Source organism: Neolamprologus multifasciatus, chromosome 9 (assembly GCF_963576455.1).
Source record: "Neolamprologus multifasciatus chromosome 9, fNeoMul1.2, whole genome shotgun sequence".
In the NCBI taxonomy this organism is placed as follows: Eukaryota; Metazoa; Chordata; class Actinopteri; order Cichliformes; family Cichlidae; genus Neolamprologus; species Neolamprologus multifasciatus.
In genome coordinates, this window is record NC_140447.1 from 14237236 (window position 1) to 14262141 (window position 24906).

The 24906-nt window shown below is 39.0% G+C and overlaps 2 long non-coding RNA genes across 6 annotated transcripts in view; both read left to right on the plus strand.

The window, feature by feature from the left end:
- The window catches only part of LOC146511252 (uncharacterized), a 161325-nt gene that overhangs the window by 128762 nt on the left and 7657 nt on the right, over positions 1-24906 (plus strand). For 2 of the 4 annotated variants that reach the window (XR_014876015.1, XR_014876017.1), the window contains one exon: positions 1729-4201. The exons of the other annotated variants lie outside the window; for them this stretch is intronic. This is a non-coding gene — a long non-coding RNA (uncharacterized LOC146511252). Of the gene's footprint in view, positions 1-1728; positions 4202-24906 lie in introns of those variants that run through there. 4 annotated transcript variants of the gene reach the window in all.
- On the plus strand, positions 8678-13954 carry LOC146511253 (uncharacterized). 2 transcript variants are annotated; one of them, XR_014876021.1, is made up of 3 exons: positions 8678-8890; positions 9793-9871; positions 12181-13954. It is a non-coding gene; the product is annotated as an uncharacterized LOC146511253 (long non-coding RNA). The 2 variants fall into 2 exon arrangements; XR_014876020.1 differs by having other exon boundaries at positions 8678-9871.

The window sequence follows — 24906 nt, forward strand, 5'->3', positions numbered from 1 at the left end:
TGCTCGCCTACCTTCCCTTTAATTAGCTTCGGGGACCTGGGCAAGGTGTATGTGTGTGTGTGTGTGTGTGTGTGCGTGTTTGTGAATGTGACTGTCTGATATATACAGAGGATCTTTTTCTTTCTTGCTTCTTTCTCTCCCTTCATCTGTGTTTGGGCCAAAATTAGAATCCCCATGTTGCTTTTCATGGACATACTATATTTTTCTAACAACAAATGCATTGACCCATGAAATCTGCCCTTATTTAGCTTGCACTGTGAATCAGAGATTACGCTTATCACTAAGATGCATGCTACACTGAGTATGACTGCAGCGATGTGGTGCAGTTTAATGCTGAATGTGAAGGTGGTCTTTTGATTTTTCGTGACTAAATAAATGACAAGTTGCAGTAGACTTCTCCTTATCATTCAAGAGCTCCTACACATGATAAATTCAAGGCGGCATTCTCTGTGTCTCACATATCCCTGTAAACCATTCCCTTCTGAAATCCTGTAAACAGAACATTTGGACAACTGGGGAGGGGAGGGGTAGTAGACTGATAATAAGTTTTATGTTTAGATTTTTGAGACTCTATTTTACTTTGCAATAGCGTATTGGTTTGCTGAGAGTTGTCTAACACTTAAAAGATCCTTATTTGCACAGCAACTCGGACTATTGTAGTTATTCGGTATTGAAGATTCAAAAATATCCAGGAAGAAAATAAACTTGGCGAGATGGGATAAGTGTAGGAGAAGACACTGGAACCTTCTTTTGTGTGTGTTTTTGTGTTTGTTTGTTTGTTTTCAGAAAAGAACTCATCATAACCTTTGAGTTGATTTTGAGGTCATTTTGTCTCAGAGGTTTGAAAAGGAGGAGCATTGATTTGGCGTTCACTTTAAATGATATGGTCAGTTACAGATTTATGTGTTTTATTGGTAATTTAAGAATTTATTGCAGCAAAACGGGCCATATATTGTGTGATCGTGTAAGACATGTGAATTACACCTCAAATGATTAGTGGATAAAGGACGACTTAAATGTAGAAACAAGTGATCTAGATCAATTTTTTTCATATTTAGTGCTGTTTGTTAAATGCAAAGGGTTTCATACGTTCTTTTTCTTACATTACAGTTAACAATCACCTTAGGCTCAAGACATTTAAGCATCTTTTTACTACGTATTACTTTAAGTATTTAAGCATGTATTACTTATTTATTTATTTATTAATAAACCGATTAATCAGTTTATGTAGATATATAATACAGAATTAATAACTAAAATGTTATTTGCAGAATCATATCTTTTTTCTTTTTTTTTAATTTATGGACTCATTTACATAGGTACTACTCTAATACATATTAACATCCAAGCTCATTTCCCTTTAACTTTACTGTCATTTTACCTATTTTTTTTTAAGTCTTGTGAGTCAAATAATAATTGCACCAGTAGTAATAATAAGTAATAAAACTGTATCAAAGCCTGTGAGCTAGTTCAGGCAGGAAACGTGAGCTGCTTCATACACACTGACTTGCCTCACTCTCACCGTGTCACATACCAATCACACTCTTCCAATATGGCGATCTATTTAAGCTACAGAATATCACATTTCTCCCACTTACATCTTGTCGGTGTTGTTACCCTGCATCGCCACGTGCTGTTTCAATCCCTTCACCACCCACCATTCACCTGTTGACTCTAGGTGGATATTTACTCATCACTCCCCAATTTCTATGTGTATCATATTTGCAGGGAGTGATGAGCTTGGAGCCTGGGTGCCAAACTCTAAAGCCACGTACACACTGGAAGCTGTTTGCTCATTGCACATCGGTTTGAAGCTGACGGCTGGTCGCTTGCAGACATTCTAATTGTATTTACTACCAGATCATATTTCAGTCACTGGTATTCTTCACTCTCATTGGGTAGTCTTCTTAGTTAGTCACCTGGAAGTTGTGAAGAGTTTATCGTGAGTTGCTTGAAGTTGCCAAACATCATTCACTTTCTATCGTCTCTCATCGCCGCATCTCTGCGGATCACTTCTGGTGTATACATGTTTTATCACCCTGTGTTGTGATAATAAATCATTTCAAATGTCACTTGCATGAATAAAGTTAAACTATTATTGCTTTATTGTTTAATAATTTCAGTTTTAAGTTAACAAATTGGCCAAAATCTGCTTAAATTCTGCTTCAAGTGTGGCAGCTAATATTAGTTCAGAGAAGAGTGAAGTGAACAGAGACTTTAATTTCTAAACAACTAGTTTAATTAATTAAATGAAAATGGTTAGAAGGTTCAATGAATGCTCCATTTTCAATAAAATGTGAATTTTTAGGCATTAAAGGGATAAGTTGTGGGTTTCCCAAATGCTTTTATCATTGCATGCATGAATATATGTACAGAAACAGGCTTTGGTGTCTCAGCCATATGTGTTGTGCCCCACACTCGCACACACTCATAGACCCAGTTCATCAATACCAAGGGGGTTTAATCAACTCTCAGAGGAAGACATCATTGCATTTAGAATCAAACCTATGGAATCAATACCTGTGTTACACTTAAAATGACAAAGCGCTTAGCTGCTGCTCACGCTGCCACACAGCCCCAGGGTAAGTTTTGAATGTATAGATGGATTTGCAGATCATTTTACGGTTTTGATTTTGGTTGTGTGATAGATCATTGACGACCTGAATCCCTTGGGTAGTTATTTTCACCAGTGAAATAGCTGAGAGCCAACAAATACAAATAGGCCTAATACAATAACTACAGCAAACTACTTTGAAACCATCCGATTGCTCTTTGGAAACAATTAAATCACCAATACCAGGTTTTTGTGCTTGCTGGATTTTAACACCTCAACTTAAAAAAGGTCAATAAGTCACTATAATGCCAGCAAACCTTATATGAATACAGGCTCAACTGGGCCAGTAATGTTCATTTAACTATGTTTAAACACAAAACCAGGCTAGTCAAGACTAATATGTCTTTTCATAACCAATTTTGAGGACGATTTTCATACAAACAATGTAAACACATTGTATTACAGCAAAGCCTTTCTTACTTATCAACAGAGCTGCTGTCGTAATTAACACAAAGATCTTAAGAGTCTTAGAAATCCTCACTTTGGAACGAGTCCCTGCATTTTTAATTGAAAAGAGGAAGCTGAATTATACAAGTAAAGTGTTTTTCTTATACCTTGCTAATCTAATGATGAACTTTTGGAATTTTAAAGGGTTTAAGTGGTGTGTTAGTATGACGTCGGGGGACCTTCACTTTAAGCCAATATGTCAATATCAGCTTAAGTGAAGGGCTGGCTTGAAAGCTAACCACAGAATCAGACTAAGTGTGAATTTCCATTTCTCTCAGATGGTTGGTAATTACAGCTGAGCTCTCTTATCCTCATTCTCTCAAAGTGTCTTTGCCCACAGTGTGTGAGCAAGTACATATGCGCAAGATAGAAAGAGGAGGAGAGAGAGTGCAAGAGAATCAGTCTTATATATTATTTCAGTCACGCTGGCCACATCTGAAAACATTTCACAGGCAGTGCAAGGGAAATGTAAATCTAAGTTTGCTGAATCCAACGCACGCACACACACACATACCCATGCAAAGGAGAGGGAAAAAAAGCCTCGTCTCCCCACTCTCCCTTATACACACATAATGCATTAAAATGGAAAACAGCTCACACTGGCCCCGGCATTGAAGGGGGCCCTAATATTTGTTTTTCCCTCCCCTGTAGTGTCCTCATTGCCAATGACCAAATTTATAATAATCTCTAGCTCAGAGTCCAGCGCTGCTTTCAGAATCCATAATCACCTCTGCAAAGGTTTCTTCAGTGTGGCCATGGCCGTCTACATACCCACTTTCTTTTAGCTCTGCTTCAGTGCTACTGCACTTGGCCCCAACCTCTGCAATCTGCCGGTGGGCATGATTGTCTGTCTCTGCAAGGACAACCCAACCTCAGTGAGGTATTGCATGCAATCATCTGGCTTATCACTGAGTTTTACTCCTGTCACCCAATTAACATCCCTGTGACAAAGACTGCATACTCTGTTTTCATACATGTGAGTAGTTAGTATCCTTGCTTCTGGCCTTTTTGCCAACCTCTTTGCTATGTTATGAGCTCAGAAACTAACTACCTATCAGTGATGCTTACAAACTACTGCTCAATTTTATGTAAATCAGTGTATAACATATATGTATATATATATATATATATATATATATATATATATATATATATATATATATATACAGGGCAACATGGAATATTAAAAACGTAGTACATAGGCTTCACTAAATCCAATAATACTGTTTTCAAAACTTTGAGACGTGTCTTCCTAGGTAAACATGTTTTGGTTGCAAAAATGAAAAACACACAAATTAATTACATGCATCAATAGTCAGGCATCAAAAATGTCTGTGGTTTGTAACTGGGAGAGAGAAAATTCAAGCTTTGTTTTCTTGCATATTTTGTGCTACTGAAAATGAGCAAATCTCTTTAGAGACTTGAAATGTGCAACATTAATATCTTCAATAATCTGGTGAAGTTTAAAATAATTTATGTTGGCCGGCTTGATTTGTGTGTGCTGAAGCTGCCCTCACCCCAGAGTTTAACAACCAATGGGCATTCTAAGCATGTGCACATGGGCCTACACAAAGTTTGGGGGGGGGGCATCCAAAATAGTCTTGAAAACCTTTAGATCTTGAAACTATGTACTACCAAAACAAGAATCTATCCAACCAACCAACCATGGGTTGAATACAGTACAACCCATGGTTGCAGTATAGTATACAGTATAGTACTTCATATTTTTGCTTGCTCCTTCCTCTCTTATTACAGTTAATTTTAAAGTTGCTACCTTTATTGAGAATGCATGCAAGCTTATTTGGAGGTTAGCTATAGCAACAGCAATCACAGTAGGCCCAGAAATTAATGTTGGCTCTAAATGAAGAAGCCAGGCTCTGCTGTAAGTATGCAGAGACAACAGATCAATTGATCATTACTGATTTGTTATCTCTCATGACGAAGATTTTTTATAAAAATGTACACAAGTTAAACCTTCACAGGGAATATTTCTGATTTGCCTGCGTTAGTTCTTGATTTTTTAAAACAGAAAAAAGTATGTATATATTATTGATTAGCTCTCGTCTGGCAGCAATGAATTTTGAACAGATTAAACAGATAGAGGATGAGAAGTAGTACTGGCAGTCTCATGGCAGTTTGTTAAATGGTACAAAAAATCGTTATGAATATGAACTGCTGCAATTTTTTGTGTCCATAAAAACAGATTTTTATGTGATGCATTTCAGTAGGAAAATTTTCACAGAGGGATGCAAAAAAAAAAAGGAATTATTGTTTATCAACACATCGATTAAAGGTTGTGACTATATCATGAACTCTGAGACAGTGTTGTTCTGGCAAAAGGTGCTGAAAGTAGGACAGTGAGACTCCCACAGACAGGAGAGAGACAACAACAGGTGTGTGTGTGTGTGTGTGTGCGCGCGCGTGTGTGTATTTGTGTGTAAAACTTTTACAAAGGGGTATCTTGATGGCTACTTTTGATTTTCCAGTAACACACAGTGCTCTCAATTTAAAACCATTGTACATGTCTATTGCACAAAGCCTGATCATTAAAACAAGTTTGCTGTGGCCCTCAGGGTAAGTTGAAGTGGTGGGTGGGAATCTGTTTTTTTTGTTTTTGTTTTTTCAGGCGTTATTCAGACTTGCTATGTTTGATTTTCTGTGGATCTTTTTGTCAGAATTTTCTCTAAGAATGTGCTTTTTGTACAGTATATTGTACTTTATTAAAACATTTTAAATCCTAAATGTGAAAAAAAGGTTCTTGAAATAACTGTTTACTTGTAAAACCTGGCCTTGTCCCCCTAGTTATAGGTGAAAGATTCAAATTGTGAGGTATAAATCTTGAAAATTGAATTTTCCAAACAAAATAATTGCGTGTTCAGTCTTTCTGGACTTTCTGGAGCAGGAAAAGAGATTCCTGGTAAGATGTAAATGTCTGTGACTCCTGCTACTACAGTATATGGCTTAGCTTTCTAACTAAAGCATTACTTTTATAAGTGTACTTGTTGCATGAATCTTTATTATAAAGTTGTGAAATTTCACTTTTGTGCCTGTAGACTACTTGCACTGTATTAGTACAGTTACTAATCAATCACAGCACCACGGGGATCAAACAACCGCGCTTCAGATAAACCTTGTACCAGTAACTAGTTACAGCCTAAAATTTGAAGTAGGTCTGTAATACTTTTCCTTATTTTTATTTATTATTATTTTCTTATATTAATGATGTTAGGTTTCAAATGATGACGTCCACATATGTTCATGTTGTCACTTTGAGCATGTCTCTCAGGCTTCAGGCTGCTCTGAATGTCAAATTCCAAACTATTTTATTTGCAAGAGGAGATTTCCGCCTGCCTGCTTCAAAAATGCTTTTTTGGTTTTGAAGGTATTTTAATTTGTTTAGCTTCAAAGTAGAGCACACAAGACAGCCGTGGATACTGTATATGTTTAAGGACCAACAACAGCCAAAAGCCAAGGTTTTTGTTCACTCCAGAGGGGGATTAAGAGAGCTGGGCTTAAGGTAAAAAGGCGATCATTTTTCATGTGTAAATGGCCGTGTTGAGGAGTCAGAACCACAAGCTTTAAATAACATTATATAACTGAAACGGTTGTTTTGATAATCAGACCAAATGGCTTCTAGCTAGTTTAGTGTGTATATTTTCATGTACTTAAGCTCCTTCTTAATAAGTCTACCAACTGTTGCAAGTTGTTTTTCTATGTGAAAAAAAGTGTAGAGTTACACTAACCAGTCACTTAGTAACATGAGAATAGCATTTTACATGCTGCCTTACCTGCAGTATTTCCTCATAGCATTTCATCACATTTCTCTCACCTACATCTATTAACAAATCTTGTAATTATGCTGTTATACAGCTTGTAATTCAAACACTTAATCCACTTTTATGTGTCTAAAATATGCATAAAAGTGCAGAATTTTACAGAACAGGTGGCCGACTTACACCTAAACATGTGAGTAGATTTGAGAAAATGCCAACCAATAAAGAATGTGATATTATAGTTTAATAGGTTTACAATTTGTTTTTAGACCCTCGTTTCTGGCACGTGGAGATGTCGCTGGCAAACATCAGATATTTACAGAAACCAGTTGAGGGTCAGCAATTCAGAGGAAGGCTGGTATGAAGGAAAGGTGGCCTTGAAGGGAGTTAAAATGGCAGAAATTTTCAGATAGAGGTTGAACTCAAGGACTTCATTAAAGCCCACACTGTAAGAAATGTACGTAAAAATGACCCTAAATAACTGTAAAATGGCAACGGTAAATTACCATTAAATCAAAAAGAGTAAATGATTGTAATATCTATATTAAATTTCTGTATATTGACAAACTGTTATTTGCTTTTATTTTTACACTGCTAATATGTTGAAAATATATTAATTTACAGTAATATGACACATTGTCTTTGAAAACAACAGGAAAAATCTGTAACATTATCTACAATTAATCACCCTACAATTTACATAATAATTCTGTATGAATGACAAAATTTCCTGCTTTTTTCATTTGAATTTACAATTTACAACTGTATGTTAATTACTCAAAACATACCGTGCTTTTAATTTTATCAAAATGTCAAAACATTAGAATTATTGTGAAAATTACGGTGAAGTTTTTTTTCAATATAACAAGCTCAGACTGTTTGATAAAACAGTATATGTTAACAGTAAATACGAGCAATTACTAAAAATAAAAAATATGTTTATTTCTTTAAGTTCCACAGTCTCACCAAGTAACTTGTGAAGCACTTTGATCGAAACTGTTGTTTTTAAATGTGCTATATAAATAAATTTTGATTTGATATAAGACAGCTATTTATAATGAAAAAAATATTTTGTGGCATAATTAATGGCAAAAGGCCATTTTCTGTAGAACCAATTACCCTAAAAATAACACCGTCTGTGTGCTTTTACAGTGTTTTTTAACGCTTTAATGCACATCATGAGTCACAAGTGATTGTGTTTTAATCTTCCTTATCATTGCAAAAAAAATTACATTCACATTTAGAATCTCAGGGATTCATCAGTTAACTTGGTTTGATCATTAAACATAATTTTTCTTATTAGTTAATTGCTTACTCCTCTCCTCGAACTTCCACCATTCATGTCTATCCGTTTATGACTACTGTGTACCCATCTTCTGATGACTACTTCCAGAATGATGATGCACCATATCACGAAACTGTGATCATGTTAAATTTGGTTCTTAAACATCACAATGACTTCACTGAACTCCATCAACCTCCACATTCACCACATCCCAAAGAGGGCACCTTTGGGATGTGGTGGAAAAAAAATAATGAAATAATGTTAATAAAATAAATGGTGTAGTTTGCAAGGTCAAGAGCAGTCAAAGAATGTATTATAAAAGCTGTAACAATCAGTTTCTTTAAAAAGTCTCATTTATATGCACGTTTTGGAGACATTGCATCCTGTGTCTAAGCCGTTACCTGTGTGTATATATATATATATATATATATATATATATATATATATATATATATATATATATATATATATATGTATATGTGTATATATATATATATATATATATGTATATATATATATATGTATATATATATATATATGTATATATATATATAAAACTTAGACGAGGACGGTACTGTTATTGTCACAGAGAAATAGCTGTCTGACTGTGAGGTACTGCAACAGCAGAGGGCACCAATACTCCTTGGAAGCGTGTAGTCCGCCAAACCATCGAAGAAGAAGATAGCGCCACTTCTAACGGTCCAGACTGACTCCGCTCAGCAAGGGAGGCCAGCAGCACCATGCACTGAACCAACAACCTTCTATTTCAATGTAAGTATATGAGTAGACGTGAAACGCATATCAGCTGTAACCATAGTTTGCTTGGTCAGTTTTCTTGTTGTGTTGAAAGCGTTCCTCTGTCACAGGCTTTGCCTTCAGTCCTGTTTAGTTTTCTTCAAAGTTCATGCTAATGCAGCAGGTTGAAGCTAGCTTTACTGTGAGACAAACACCTGTTTAATTTACCAGAAGCAGCTAAAGACAATGTTCCTTTTTGATTTATTTAGGGTTATGTATTTCATTGCAAACTGCTTCTGCCGTCCTGACCATTGTAGAGGAAATTTAAAAAAATACACGAGTTGGGACAGTCCTATACTCTGAATAAGCTCACTACACTCCTAAAAACTGAAACAACATTATCTGATGAGCTTTGTAAGGCGGTCAAGGTGTCCAGGCTGTTTTCTGCATGTCATAAAGGGCCAGTAATTACAACAAACTCCAGAACACAGACCTTCATACACATGTTTAACTATGTGGAGCCCAAGAAATTTTTTTTTAGAACAAAGTAAGAATAGAACAGATCAGTTTGCATACTATGTACCTCTAAGAGAGACTTTGAAATATTTCTTAGACTCTGATTTGTGGCAGAGATGTGTAACGGGTGAGCAATCAGTCTTCATTAGATGTACTGTGTGACATTAGTGATGGTAAGATATTCAAAAGTAGTACTTTTTTTTGTAACCAAAATCCATTATGTTTCAAACTACTGCTATACCAAGATGCCTTTGAAGTTGTTAATCCTTTAGGTTATGGAAATAAATAGATACAACTGTAGTTAAAGGAACCTTGTTTTGCATGCTGGAGATAATTTGCACTCACATTGCACTGGTGGCTTCTGCTTTAGTTGTACACATAATTTCTGTAGATATTGTTTAATGACACAATCTGTTTTTCAGGGTGGTGATCCAAATCAGTGTGGAGCAGAGTGCACCATAGAGATGTACAACTCTCCTGTTGAACACCTCAAGACTGAAGGTACACCAGATATAGAAGGAGTAAAGTTTGAGTCAGTTTTCAACTGTTTAAAATATTTTCAAGATTTTCTGTCAGCCAGGTTTGCCATTTTGTTTAGGACACAACATTTTTATGGCATTTTGTCATATGATGTTGTGCTGTTTCTTAATTTTTTAATGAAAAAAAAAGAATGGTTCACCTCCATTCTGAATCGGAGCGTTAAACAGTTTAAATACTCTGACTCTGATACCTCTTCAAAGCCATGTGAGGTCAGTCCTCAAACAAACTCTCAGGACAGTTAATGCAAAACTGGAACTTTTTAAGGCTGTTGCCTCTCATAATTGGTGACAGAGTGGAAGATGGAACAGATGATTTTTACCCCACTGCATCCAGACTGCAAATGAATCGCGCATGTGCAAAGCTACTGCTGGCATGTGATGCGCAGCAGCAGAAGAAAAGGACCTGTGAGGCTCAATAACAGATATTTAATTAGAAAAGTACAGATATTTAGTGCCAAAAAATATTATTTTTTTCTGTATCGATACCTACTGAATGTTTTCAGTCAGTACTAAAAAGGTATCATGTTTTGGTACCCAGCCCCACTTGCATTTCAATTCAATTGCAATTTTCATGTCAACGATACAATTCAATATCCCAGTGCATCACGCTAACTTCAATTCAGTTTGTTTGTTTTCATCAACAAATAAAGGAGGTTACATATAAGCTACTTTTTTTATTGCTCAAAACTTGTCTGAACACAGACTACACTTGTTGGTCCACTGTGACGTATGTGGCTGAAGAAAACAAATTGCTGGGGTTTTTTTTTTAGGTTGTACAGTCCTGATTAAAAGTTTAAGACCATTTGAAAAATTAAAAAAAAAAAATCATATTTTGCATGGTTGGATCTTAACAAGGTTCCAAGTAGAGCTTCAACATGCAACAAGAAGAAATGGGAGTGAGGAAAAGCATGAAATTTATTAAAAACAACACTTAAACTGAAACAGACTGTTTTACAGCTGATCAAAAGTTTAGGACCACACCTCCAAAAAACATAGGTAAACCCCCAAAACAGAAAGTTCCAAACTTGAACTGTAATTGCAACTGTAGTAATTAATTGGTTCGCTGTTATTGTTGATCACTTCGTGCAAGCGTTTCCATGAGGTGAGTGGGAACATTTCTCTAAGTGGTGAAGACGGCCACACGAAGGGCGTCTACTGTCTGGAACTGTTGTCCATTCTCAGTTGGATTTAGATCAGGGAAAGACGCAGGATGGTCCAAAAGAGTGATGTTATTCTCCTGGAAGAAGTCCCTTGTCCTATGGGGATTGTGTACTGCAGTGTTGTCTTGTTGAAAAACCCAGTCGTTACCACACAGACGAGGGCCCTCAGTCATGAGGGATGCTCTCTGCATCATCTGGACATAGCCAGCAGCCGTTTGATGCCGCTGCACCTCCTGAAGCTCCATTGTTCCACTGAAGGAAAAAGCACCCCAGACCATTATGGCACCCCCTCCACTGTGGCGCGTAGACAACATCTCAGGTGGGATCTGCTTGTCATGCCAGTAACGTTGGAACCATCAAGTTTACATTTTTTTCTCATCAGAGAATTTGTTTTTGAAGCCCTTCAGTCTCAGGTGCCGTTTGCTGCAGTCGGCGCCACTAATGGCCTTAATTTGGGTTGAGGATTTTTTGGGGTCTTCCACTTGACTTTTTTTGTTCCATAACCCCCAGGATCATTTAAGCAATTCCAAATGACCGTCTTACTGCGTCCCACCTCAGCAGCAATGGCACGCTGTGATAGACCCCGCTTATGCAGTTCAACAAGCCGACCATGTTCAAAAAAAGAGCCTTTTTTTGCTTTTGCCATCAGAACATCCTGACGGTGTGACTACCTGACAGAAAAGAACAATGAATCCAAATGTATGCACAGATTAGGCCTTTTAAAGGCATGTGGTCCTAAACTTTTGATCAGTTGTAAAACAGCCTATCTCAGTTTAAGTTTGTTAAATGTAAGTTAAATGTTGTGTGTCCCTCCCATTTCTACTTGTTGCATGTTGTTGGAACCTTGTTAAGATCCAACCATGCAAAAGATGATTTTTTGCCATTTTTCAAGTTGTCTTAAACTTTTGATCAGGACTGTATTTAATAATCGATTAATTTCTTAATTTCTTCTGATGCTTTATGTCCGCATTGCAATGCATCACAATTGTAAATCATTATACGATTATTTGTGTCAGCTCTATTAAATGTAAAATTGTATATCTCCTTGATACATGTCTATTTGCTTTTGAAATGGGCAGTTTGCTTTATTGTGCTTTGTATTTGCTTTCAGACTGCAAGGAAAGAACGCTAATCTACACCGAGCATCTGAAGGACAACATGCAAGTCCTCAAACACATTGGATCCAAAACCTGTCCCAGTTCCTCAGACACCATCAGAGACTGTTTTGAAAGCCCTCTACTATCAAGTCTGGATAAAAAGAAACTTTGTCAACCACTGCAAGTATCAAGTGTTTTAAATTTTATTTGACTGTTTATTACGTACTTATTTGTTTTTGGTTGTATTAAGTTTGATATTAATTAGATCAGTGCTTTTTTAGTCATTAATTTGATTATTTAATATTAACTGTTTAATTTAATCATTGTCTCTACTGGTTTTTCATTAATGTTTCTAGCAAATTATAACAAAAAGTCATAGAATGTAAATTTTATGCCAGTCAGCCCTATTATGTTTATTGCCTCATTTGTTGGAGCTTAATTTTTTAGACGACATTCTGGCTGCAACAGCTGCCAATAATTTCATGTAAATATGAACTTTTGAATAAAAAAACATGTTTTGTATTATACAGCTCTTCTGTGCTTTGTCAATAGGGGACGGTAATCAAGCTTATTAAAATTGTATTTGAACAGGTTTACATTATATTAGTTTTTTATTTCAATGTAATTATTGTGCAAAAACCAAAGTTCACTGTGAATTTTACATTTCTCAACAAGTATACCGTTATATATTCTACATTATCACTATATTTTCCACGGTGAAATTCTGGCAACCACAGCTGCCAGTAATTTACTGTAATATTTAGTATGATTTTATACAGTTTCACTATATTTAACGAAGTAAGACTGTAATCAGGCTAACGGAATGTCTGTTGTTTTCACATGAATTACCCATAAACAATTTTACAATTTAGGTTTAAATTCATAGTCATTTACTGTGAAATTCATGGTTACCAAACTAGTATACCGTTTTGTCTTTTACATTTACAGTTTAGTTTTCACGGTGAAATTCTGGCAACCACAGCTGCCAGTAATTCACCGTAAATTCTACAACTTTTTTTTTACAGTGCACTATGAGATAAACAAGGATTTTCTGAAGCTGTGACTCATGCAAACCTAGTTCCGTAGTAAAAATATGGACCTGATGAGCCAAAATGAGCATTGTAAGTCCACTTTAGACACTTCTGATATTTAGATCGCTGTGTTCCTGTTTCTTTGATTTATTTACCTTACTAAGCATGCTCCTAGCAGTGCTCATACTGTCACCAGTAGGTTATCCTTATTTGCACCTTCCACACTTCTTCTTAAGCATCTTACAATTCCAGCTAGTAATAGGTATCAAAAGACCTCAACAATTATTGTTGGATGCAGGGCATTCTTCAAGAGGCAGTGGGTCCTGGTCAGGCTAGCTTGAGGGAAATTAATTACTTGTTCAGTGATATTTAAATGCCAAAGCATTGGTAAAATGTATGGCTGACATAAGCAGACATCAGCAGAAGAAAAGACTAGAATCTTTACAATCAGAAAATTGTTTGCAATTAGAATACTGACTTGGTGACGCCCTATACACACACACAATAAACATACATTTTCTTTTGCCAGCCAAGCACATAAACATGTACAGCACCAACAAATATGTCTAGCCTTGATTAAAGAATTGTCTAAATCTGTTACCTCAGGCAAATTGCTCTCTGCATAAATCATAGATCAAACCAATCTAATGACGGCAACAGTGATGGGTCCATCCTCCTCCAGGTCTAATGTTGTTTCCCCTCTGCCAAAATGCATAACGGTAATAATAATAATAATATGCACATTAGCCCAGCTCATGAGAGTTGCTACACGTGCTTAAAAAAAATCTGTTCAAGGTGAGTGTCCTCCCAGCATCTGAGTGCCAGTAACAGAAAAAAGAGAGAGACAAACGCACCTTTCTCCTGAAAAGAGCTGCAAGACCTCTTACATGTATGTTTTGCTCATTTGTATGTGTGATTGCATCCTCTCATTGTGCATGAGTGATGACTCCAAGCAACTGTGACCCCTCACATCACCTCTCCATGCATATAAAAACAGCCTCCTGCTTTTAATATCCTCATTTAATGACTAGCCCCGGTCCAAGACCATTAACGTAATGACATCACACTGGCCATCTCTTTCTCTCTCTCTCTGACACACACACACACACACACACACACACACACACACATGCATGCATGCATACCACCCATCATACTTGGAGTTGTGACATTCTTTTCAACCACAAATAAACAATAAATTAACAGTGGTTGTGAAATTTGTTTCAATATGATGCTCATGTGTGGCCAGCTTTGTCTTGATTTTAATCCTAATAGAAGAGTTTGTGTGTGTGTTGGTAACTGCAGCAGAGTTGGGGGTTGCAGTTTCATCTTATTAATTCAAGGACAGCTCTTAATCATGCAGAGTGAATATACGTAGACATTACAGGAACATACGCATTAACCTCTTGAATATTTACGTCACGCTCGCACACATACACAAATGTGACTACTCGCACGCACGCTGAGTACACACAGGCAATTTGTAATATTGAATAGCTGACACAGTAAGATTTCATAATCTATTGACAGTGTCACAGCACAGTCATGCAAGGTGTTGGAGCTATTGATAAACACAGCACTGGCCTGTCGCCCACGTTCCTTAATCTGGGCCAGCGTAACTCAGTGTGAACGTCAGAATCGAGGCCACTCCTGATGACATCACAGGACACACGGGGGCTGAGAACTCCCCAGAGCAGAGCTTCACTTTGTGGACTGTTTTTATACATTGTCAAATAACTAAAAGATTCTGATCCCCCCCCCCCCCCCCTTTTTTTTTTTTTACCCAAATGGGATATAGATGATAGAGAATACAAGAAAATTTGCATTGTGTTTATTGAATGAACTACATAAAAAAATTACAACACTGACATTAAAGTTTTGGGTTTTTTTTAAGTTTGTGAATATTTATTTATTTTTAAAACACACATTAAAAAATAGAGTAAAAAAACAACTTTGGCCATTAAAGAGCAGTCAAAGGAAACATACCGTCATACATTAAAAATAAACATTAATGGACACATTTACATGTAAAAAAAAACAAAACTTTTTTACAAACCATAACTAAGAGTTGATGCCACATTGAAAATAATAACCAACTCAACACTGTTCTCACAACTTATAATCTCAGTCAACAAGCTAATACAACAGATATACTATACCTGAGAACGCAATTCCCACAAAGCGATCGAGATCAACATCCCACATCACATTCGCAAACCATCCATATAATTTTTGTCCCTCCAATTAGAATTTTTAATATCTTGGTCGCCGTTAATGGAGATTAATGGGCGATCGCCATGGTGAATTCCAATGTCATCTATTATCATTCCAGCCTTGGTCCCAGTCCGCTCTAATTGCATCCTTAAAATGCCCTCTGCTTCGCAACCCCCAGCATCCTAAGAACAATCAATAATTTTAATTTTCGGATGCCCCCAACCCCGCTCGAATCCCTACCCTCATCCTGTGCTCGTGCTCCTTTCTTCCTTTTCTGCGTGTCGATTTGTTTCCAAAGAAAATCAAATGCTTCAGAATAAAGCCGAATGGGGAATTAATTACCCATTTCGTCTATAAGCTCCTTTTGATTCCTTCGTTTGTTTGTCCGTTCGTTGGGTCGTCCGTCCCCCTTGTTTCTCTCGCGTCTGCTGTGTCTTTCCTCGCTCGCCCTCTCTCTGTCTGGCGCTTGGGGGGGCGCTTTCCACTCTCGCCCCCCCCCCATCTTGCCACGTAATTAGCATGCAGATATGCATCGCCTGATTCGCAAGTCAAATCGCCTTGCCATTTCTCCCTCTCTACATCTCTGGCTCCATTTTGATTGTTCTTATTCAAATAGGGTGTTTGATTTGGAGAACCCCCTCCTCCTTCATCTGGTCGACCCAAACACACGCATATGAACACACACACACACACACACAGTATATGATAACATTTCTCTTTATCTGCAGACGACAGAGCTTCGCCAGTCTCCTCCTACACCGTGCCCTGCTGCCAATAACGCAAAGCACGAATCAAGCACAATTTTTATTTGAAAATTCCCATTTTCGTGGCCATTTCAAAACACACTAGTTGTACAGCAACCTGTCTGAGGCTCAGAAGTTCCAAGTATAGCCTGTCTCTGAAATAAAGCACACAGCCATGGCAGGTTACATATGATGCATGTTCTTTTTTTCCACTTTTTTATGAGATCCTCTTACTTTAACGCATTCACCCAGATAAGAATTGAGTATAGTGTGTGTTACTGCCACTGCACAAATACATTTCCCTCCTTCCGCTCTCACTCTCTCGCACACACACAGAGCATGTCTGCTTGTCCAGGAAGATGTTTGCTCAGCACATTTCAATATGAACATCATAATACTCTATCTTGTTGCCATCCGTTTTCTTGTCATAAACCAACAAGAGCCAGCAGTTTTTATTCCTGAATGCTGGGAGACACAAATCACATGAATTTTCCCACAAACTGAAATGGCTTTATGGAGGGATATATATATATATATATATATATATATATAGAGAGAGAGAGAGAGAGAGAGAGAGAGAGAGAGAGTTGGTTTGCACTTTGTAATTTTGATTTTTGTGGAAATAGGAGTCAATATTTGACCTTTGCCACGTTGCATAAATGGAGGTCAAGTTGGAGGCCAGACCTCTATCTTTCACCGTCATTTTGCTTTAGGCTCTCATATGTGCTTGAATATCTCATCCATTGCATGCAGCGGCATATTGAAACACTGCCATTCCTTCACAGATGAAAGAGGGTGGCTGACCATTCAGCAGCTGGTGTGGCACAAGTAAAATTCTGTGTTCCAGCCGGGGAACTGCATGTCCTCACATGTGATCCCAACACACAGCACAGACACAGCAACAAGTGTCAGAGCAGAGTGTAGGGGGAGGTTTCTCTCTGTGCTCATGTCTTGGTATTGTTGGCACAAGGCCAGCTGTGCCGTCTGTCTCCTCTCCCCCTTCCTCTGTCTCTCCTCCTCCAAACCAATCTGCTCTACATTTGCCATCATTACGTGCCTGCCATTCTTATGGCATATCAGAAGGCAGGCGCCCTTTACCCCTCTCTCCCCTCCTCCTTCTAACGCCCCTCTCTTCACGCCCCTATTTCCGCGCCCACTTTGCCACAGAGTTCTCTGAAGGGTCCAGGTGGCATCTTGCCCTGCTTTCCTCTCACAGTGAGGACAGAAGACAAAGAAGCTCAGCGGATAGAACAAAAAACAAAAAAACGACTTGAAAATGAGGATTGAGGATATACTCCCTTCCACATCCTGCTTGGAGCTTGCAGTGCTTCCTGTGCCCACAGGCATGTTGTTGTTGTTCTTGTTGTTGTTGTTATTGTTGATGTTGATTTCCATACCTGTCCTTCATCTGGGTGGCTGTTGCCGTTTTAGCAACAAAAAAAAAGAAAGGCTGAGATGTAAACCCGCGTCAAACCTTGGAACTTTCATGGCTTTTGGCGCTATTGACAGGACCCTGGTACGTCTCATATGCCCACACACTTGCAAAAATACACACACACACATACACAAGCATGCACAAACATGCTGCAGAGTGTTTCTCTCAGAGCTCCCTGCCACCTCGTCTGCCTGCTGCCTCGAAAGAACTGGCAATACAACGGGATCTACCAGAGACTTACTCATACATACACACAGACACACAGCGGATTTAATACGCACGTGCACTCACCGGTCGTTTGAGGCTGCAGGAAAGTGAATAATCAATTAAGTATTGATTTCTTGTAAGATTTTGTAAATTTCAAAGGCAAAGATAAAGAGGGTAGCTTAAGGAGAGTCGCCGCGAGCGTGAGGAGCCGCAAATTAGCCAATAAACACAGACAGTGGAATAAACGAAGGCGAACGAACGAACCGCTCGTCACTGCAATATGCTTCGCTTTTTTTCTTTCTTCTTCTTGTTTCTCTATTGTTTCTTCGTGTCACTCCAGACGAATTAATGCTGAATGCGACAATGGTTTTCTATGGAGATGAAGAGATGGTGAATGGGCGAACGAGGGTTAAAAGCAAAGGCTGCAGGAGGAGAGAGAGAGAGAGAGAGTGACTGGAGGACTTGGTAATTAGGCGGTTTGCAACACACACCTCATTATTATGGGGAATATGCAAATTAAGCGGCTGGCTCTTTTCTTTTTTGTCATGGATCAGAAGGCAAGAGCTGCAAAGAAGAATTAAGAGCCATTATTCTACCCAAGGAGAGGCTGATGTATGCAAATGAGAGAGAGAGGGAGAGAGGGAGCAGGAGGAGACCAAAGAACAGTCTGTAACCACAGAGATATGCATTGGACTCCACTGCAAAGGAGAGTCAAATGCAATCCACAAATACACCCTTATTCTCCCCCCATACCCTGGAAGATTCTTCTACGTTTGCACGGGAAATAACGAAAGCGAAAACGACAATCAGACATGCACCTTTATTCCCTATCATGCCTATCTGCGCATATTGATAGGCTGCTCCGTGGATGATAATTACCTTTTGGAATATTGAATCGCGAAACGAGCCTCGGAACGAAGGAACGAGAAGAAAGGGGAGAAAAAATGAAAAAAGAGCGGAGGTATGCAAAAGGCGCTAATGATATTCAGAGCGCTGACTGTGTGTCATCTGCATGATGACAACGGCCAATTATAATGAACCATTGGCTCTCTGCCACAGATAAGTAGGAGAGAGACAAAATATGGCTGAAGAGGAGGGGTAAGCGAAAAGAACTTCCCTGTTCGCTTTCTTCTTAATTTGCCGACGATATTTGCCGATTCTGCGCCATGTGGATTTACAGTAACCCAGTAATGATGAAATTTGGGGGAAAAGAAGGAAAAAAAGATCATCTTTTCTTTGAAATGTCCCTTAAATGGAATAAAGGCCACAGAAGAAGAGAGCATCCCTCCAGGTTAAATGTATGGCTGCTTGGGTGGTATTCCATTCCATGTTGTTCAACTGGGCTTTGTTTCAGATGGCACTGGCTCCTGTACCCACCATCGCTCTGACAACCCAAAGAATCTGTTGAAAAACACATATATACACACACGCACACGGCGGCATCATTCGCAATGCCGCCCTCTCCCCTTTCTCATCACGCTACAAAATGCTTCCCCATCACAGTCTTGCATATTTGCATGCCGCCCCACCTATCACAAAGGACTAAACAGCGTTATGCAAAACAGTCCGGTATCCCCACTTGCATAGCGATAAGATGAACACTGTGAGAAGGAGGGGGGCAGGAACTGAGTGGGGGGTAAAACAAGATGGGGGGAAGATGGAAGATATGAAGGGGTTGGGGGGGGGGAGGGGTGCGCACAGGGGAGCTTGTTGGCACTAAAAAGGGGGCACGTGCAGTGATACCACTCCTACTGCTTGATGACAGAAAGAGGCGGGCGTGGGAAAAGTGAGGAGTGGAGGGAGGTGGAAGGGAGGGGAAAGGAGGGAGATGGGGGTGGGTGGCGGGGAAGACGAGGGCATGTTGGCACTAACAGGGGGCACGTGTTGCCGTAGGAGGAGGGGCGATGTGGGTGGGCGAGGTGCGGTGGGAGGCGCTGGGAAATGGGGGGTTACACGGGGGCGCGGCAGGGGGTGGCACTAAACACAGACGAGCGTCTAAGGAGGAAGGATTTTCAGATTGCGGGGCCACCTGCATTAAGGAGGAATGTCATACCATTAAAACACAAAACACACAGCAATCGACCCTACACACACACACACTTCTTATCAGATCTCAGGGGAATATGCCAGGGGGTGTGGCTGCCAAGCATGTGATGAAGCACAGCAACTTTACCATGAAATACCCATGTGTGCTTCCACAGACCTGCAGGGGTGCCAGAGACGTGTGTGCAGTCGCACATGCACATACACACTTTTTTCTTTTTTTTTTGCATACGCAGATGTATTGGAAATCTCAGCCTTCACTCCAGATCTGGCACATAGCCGAGGATATACACCGTGTGTGCCACACACACGCATGCACGCATACTTACACATGGCCTTTTGATTTCCGTGTCACTTTGAAGGAACCGTTTTGATTCTTCAGTGAGATTTCACTCTCCTGTCTGTGATGTCTTATTACATTATACAGCAAACTGTTGCAGGAGTGGAATTGGATTGGATTTTCAGCCACTCTTGGAGCCTGTTATTCACGTATCACAGCCTGCATGACGATGCGAAAAAAGAGATTGCGCTTAATAAGCATTAATATATGCGCAACACTTATTTTTACAACTTGGGATTCATGTGCTTTTTAACAGTAATTATATAAAAATAAAGGTTTGCTGTTTGAAATGTTCTGTTTATTTTTGTTTCCAGCTGTAAAAGGTATGCCCAATGACGCCCAATCTATGATGCTCTCCTCACCTGTGGTAACTTTGTACTTTCACTGAGAAACGCCGATTGTTGCCTGTTCTTTTCCATATTTCTCCTTCTTTCTACCAGAGCACGTAAACTCATCTGGAGTTGCCTATTTGGCCTTCCACACTTCCACTCTAGCTGAACTGTGCTTTACTTTTGTAGCTAGACCTTGACCTTGGTGACAAAAACACCCAATTGGTTTGACTGCAGTCAGGAGTTCACGTTTGCCATCTTAAAGTCATCCAGTGGCAAGTCGATTTGATTATTTTCACATTCGCTTCTAGTTTAAGAGCGATAGTAGTTTCACATGTCCTTCTTGAGATGCAAGCCTATAGCTTTTAGGCTCACTAAGTGAATCATCAGTGGCACTATCAAATTACCCTCAACAGAGACCAAAGGTTACTTAAAGGCCTTTTAGTCATCCACGCTGGCATGCCAGCTAATTTACAGCAGACTCATTAGACCGGCATTAAACACAATTTCCTGCCGACAAATTTCATTTGGTCGAAAAATCATTACCATGGCAATAATAAACAAGCCTATACAGTAGTGGCTAATGGCAATTTGAGTAACCTAATGTCGTTAGCAAGCCCCAGAAATAGCAACAGTGGCTCGAACGGCTATGATCAAAGCTCTGCTTAAGATAGATGTTGACATGATGTGTGTTAATATTACTTTGGAGTTTTTATTTCTTTTTGTTTTCTTTCTCTTTTTCTTTCTTAAGCTTTGTCTTGGGCCTGGACAATGACAGTGGAAATATAATGTTTCATAACTGTCAGTGCACAGGGTTGTGTGTAGCCTGGGGTTACTGTGCTGAACAATAAACCATAATTTGATAGATGAGAAATTACAGCGGTCCATCTACTGTGCAGGGCCCTCACCCCAGGCAACGCAATACCGCTTCAGATGATGTGTCACATTTCTCTGAGAAAGGGAGAAAAATGAAATTATTCTTTTATACTTTGTTAATAATGTCTGACTGCATTTTGAATGTAGCATCCTTGTTTGTTTTATGTAGATAAACTAATACAATAGATGGATGTGCGCTCTCTCGGTAACACTGCCAATTATTAAAGGCCCTCTGTCCTTTAAAGCTCCATACGTCGCAGAATAAGAGGTGCTTGGAGGAATGATTCCTCCGAGTCTATATGGTGCATACTGTGTATTGCAGAGCACAGCAACGATTTATATTTAACAGCTGCTAAAAACATACCACCTTCTCTCTCCCACATGTGAAGAATCACTGCTTGATCGGAGATATGCATCATAGCCAGTCCACCTCGGTAAGCCAGTACATTTGCCATTAGCAAATGTATATCTCTTTGAGTGTAGCATGGATTTGCCATGTGAGCAGCTTGGAAATTATGTGTTTTCTGTGACATTGTGGCTGAGAACTACTCAGACCAACCATTAGTACCCCTGGAGCATGCTCCAGTGCTGTATCATTTGTGTCAAGCATACAGGACTGATTTGACTTGGTCCTGTGGTGAGTATATGACAGCCGTGCAAACATAATGGTTGTGATCTGACTGGAAACTTGCGCTTAAGTGTAAATTAGTGGGCAGCGCTAATAGCATGCATAAGAGGGAATGTTTTAAGTGCAAGTATTTAACTGGAAGTGCGCTGCAGTATACTGAGGCGGGTTTGTGGGGCGATGAGCAGCTATTTATCATCTCTGTTGTGTAAGCTGTTGCTTTGTGATTTCACCACTAGGGTCACTGTGAGGCTTGCGTTAACTTTTACCATGCCCACTTCTTCCAAGAAAGAAATCCATTCAAATGTGCCCCAAGCAGAGTCTGTGGCTGTCTGATCATATATATAAACTATGTACCAGGACAGTTATGCTGTTAAGTATATTATATTTTTATTGCATGCATCAAAAGCTCCAGCCAAAAGCATGGAGGCTAATCCCACTCCTTTGTTCTGCTGTGTTGTATGTCTTGTCAGACAACAGCAGCAGTGAAGTCTATGAGGGAAACATTTTGTCCTTAGTTTGAAGCTGCTGAAGCTTACATCCTCTAAAGGTGGTGATGTCATGTGAAATGAATGGCTTTTATTCTTCAGTAATTTTACGATCTTGGCATGAAACCTTATATCCTACCCCGTTCCTATTAAGGAACCCCCTACAACCCCCATTCTTTTTAACAAGAACGATCTGATAGATGTTCAGAAAGAAGGTTTTTTTTTTCTCCCTTCGCCTTTGTTCTGGTCAGTGGGCTCATGCAATGTTTATTAGATTAAAAGTCAGTCACTGCAACAAGAGAAAAGGTGAAAAAAAAATGCAAAACACAAAAGGGAAGCCTATTGTACGCACTGGCAGAGCTTTCTCTGCTGGTCTTTTTATTACAAATTGAGACCAAATCACTGTGGAAGGCACCAGAGAGCGGGGGGTGGAGGGGTAGATTTGCCCGTGATTTAAAGCAGCAGTATGTAGTACAACATTTATGATCAGAACTGTGTCTGTGTCTGACAATTAACGTGACTCCAGTCAGTTTTATGGCCGGATTCAATCCAGGACTGCATTTCAGCGTGATGATAGAAGACAGAGTGGACATAAATAAGAATATACATATGTGAAATCCATAAAGCCTTACCAAATGACTTATATGGAAAGGGGAAGTTTGGGTGGAAGAGTTCATCCTCCACATCTGAATTGTCACAGCAGCTTTTATAATGAACAGCACAGCTGGGGGTTGGCATGTTCTGGTGCTTCATATGTGCCTGGATTGTTCTAGAAACTGAATATGACCAAAAGTCTGTTATTTTTTTAATCCTTCTACTCTGTTAGACTAGATCTATGTAATCAAAGAAACAAATGTGTGCTAATGGAAAGACTTGTTTTTTTTTATTGAAGGTATTAAAACAGCTGGCTCTAAGTGATTGTTTTACTGCGTTCGATAAGCTCGGGATGTCTGTTGCTGTTATTCACCCATAAAATGTCTAATTGTTTGATTGCAGTCTTTATTTCCCTGTTTTCGTGTAATCACATTTCCCAGCTAAAGTTTCAATTAGCTTCCCTGTTTGTGCCTTAAAATAAAATCCTCTTCATATTTGTAATATGATTGTAAACAAGTAAGAACATGCTCACTCTAAGCAGTCACTAACTTGCTACATGAATTTAATTGGTGTGCAAAGGTAAACAGAAGTGAAGTTAATTAAACACTTTGACTTGAGATGACTAGATGACTAGATTCAAGATTCGTCCTATTGTTTTCTCAGTAATGTTTCTTTAATTAGCTTGACATGTTTGGTTTATGCTTTGGAGGCTTTTAATGTAACAACTGTAATTCCTCCCTCTTTGACTGTTAGCATCATGTGTTGTTAAAGCCTAAGTTGATGATATTTTGAATTAGCCAGTCATCCAGAACAGTGGCCCCGAGAGAAACACACTGGAACTTAAGAAGACGTCAGCAAATAGAAAAACACTGCAAAAGCACACAGAACATAATGGAAGGTGAATAAAACAAAACAGAAGTGTCTCGGGGAAGACGATAATGTGATGGGCCATCTGCAACAGCGTAACAGAAACCAAAACGTGAAGGATTACAATGATACACGCTTAAAAGAAGTGGATTTTACAGTGTTGTCAGTTAGAAAAATATTAGAGTTAGGGTGTGTTTTAATTGGATGATTCATGTAATACGCAAGATACATGTTTGTTATTAGCCATTTACTGTTAGCTGGTTCAATCACATTGTCTGCCCCAAAACACTCCCACTTCCACTGGAGTTTCCTTACCTGGATGATTGAGCATGCACCAAGAAATGTGACCGTAGTTTTGATGGCACCTGTTAGCAGTGATGTATTTAAGTGACGTACATTTCCATGGCGTAGCTTAGCTTACAATCAAGCTTAGTTTAGCTTGGCTTACACTTTTAGTGAATGTCACACATAAGCGCTGTTGTGAAAACCACCCCAAGCTTAGAAAGATTAAGTGTAATGTAAGTTTTAACCATGTTAGTGTTATGCCTGTATGCCAAGTGGCCCTGAAATTGTATGTAAAATATCTGTTTTATTACTGTATTTAGCATTCACTCATCTTAAAGACGTAGTTACATGTTTTGTCACATAGTTTGGGTTGGGTGCCACTTTAACTCAGTGGGTGAGCAAGTGACCACATGGTGCCACAGGACTGGAGTACAGTGGCCCTTTGCTGCGTGTCTTCCCCCTCTCTCTTCCCAATTTCTTGTCTATCTTTAAATGCCCAAATAAATCATTCTTTAAGAATTTGTTTAAAAAAAACTTTTGAATAAATATATCAAATCCAAACCAAATGAAGTACACAAAATGGTCTGATAAGTGATTTAAAAGGATTTTGAAAGGAAAAAATAATAACATGGTAGTGTTGATTGGTGTAAAACGACATATGCA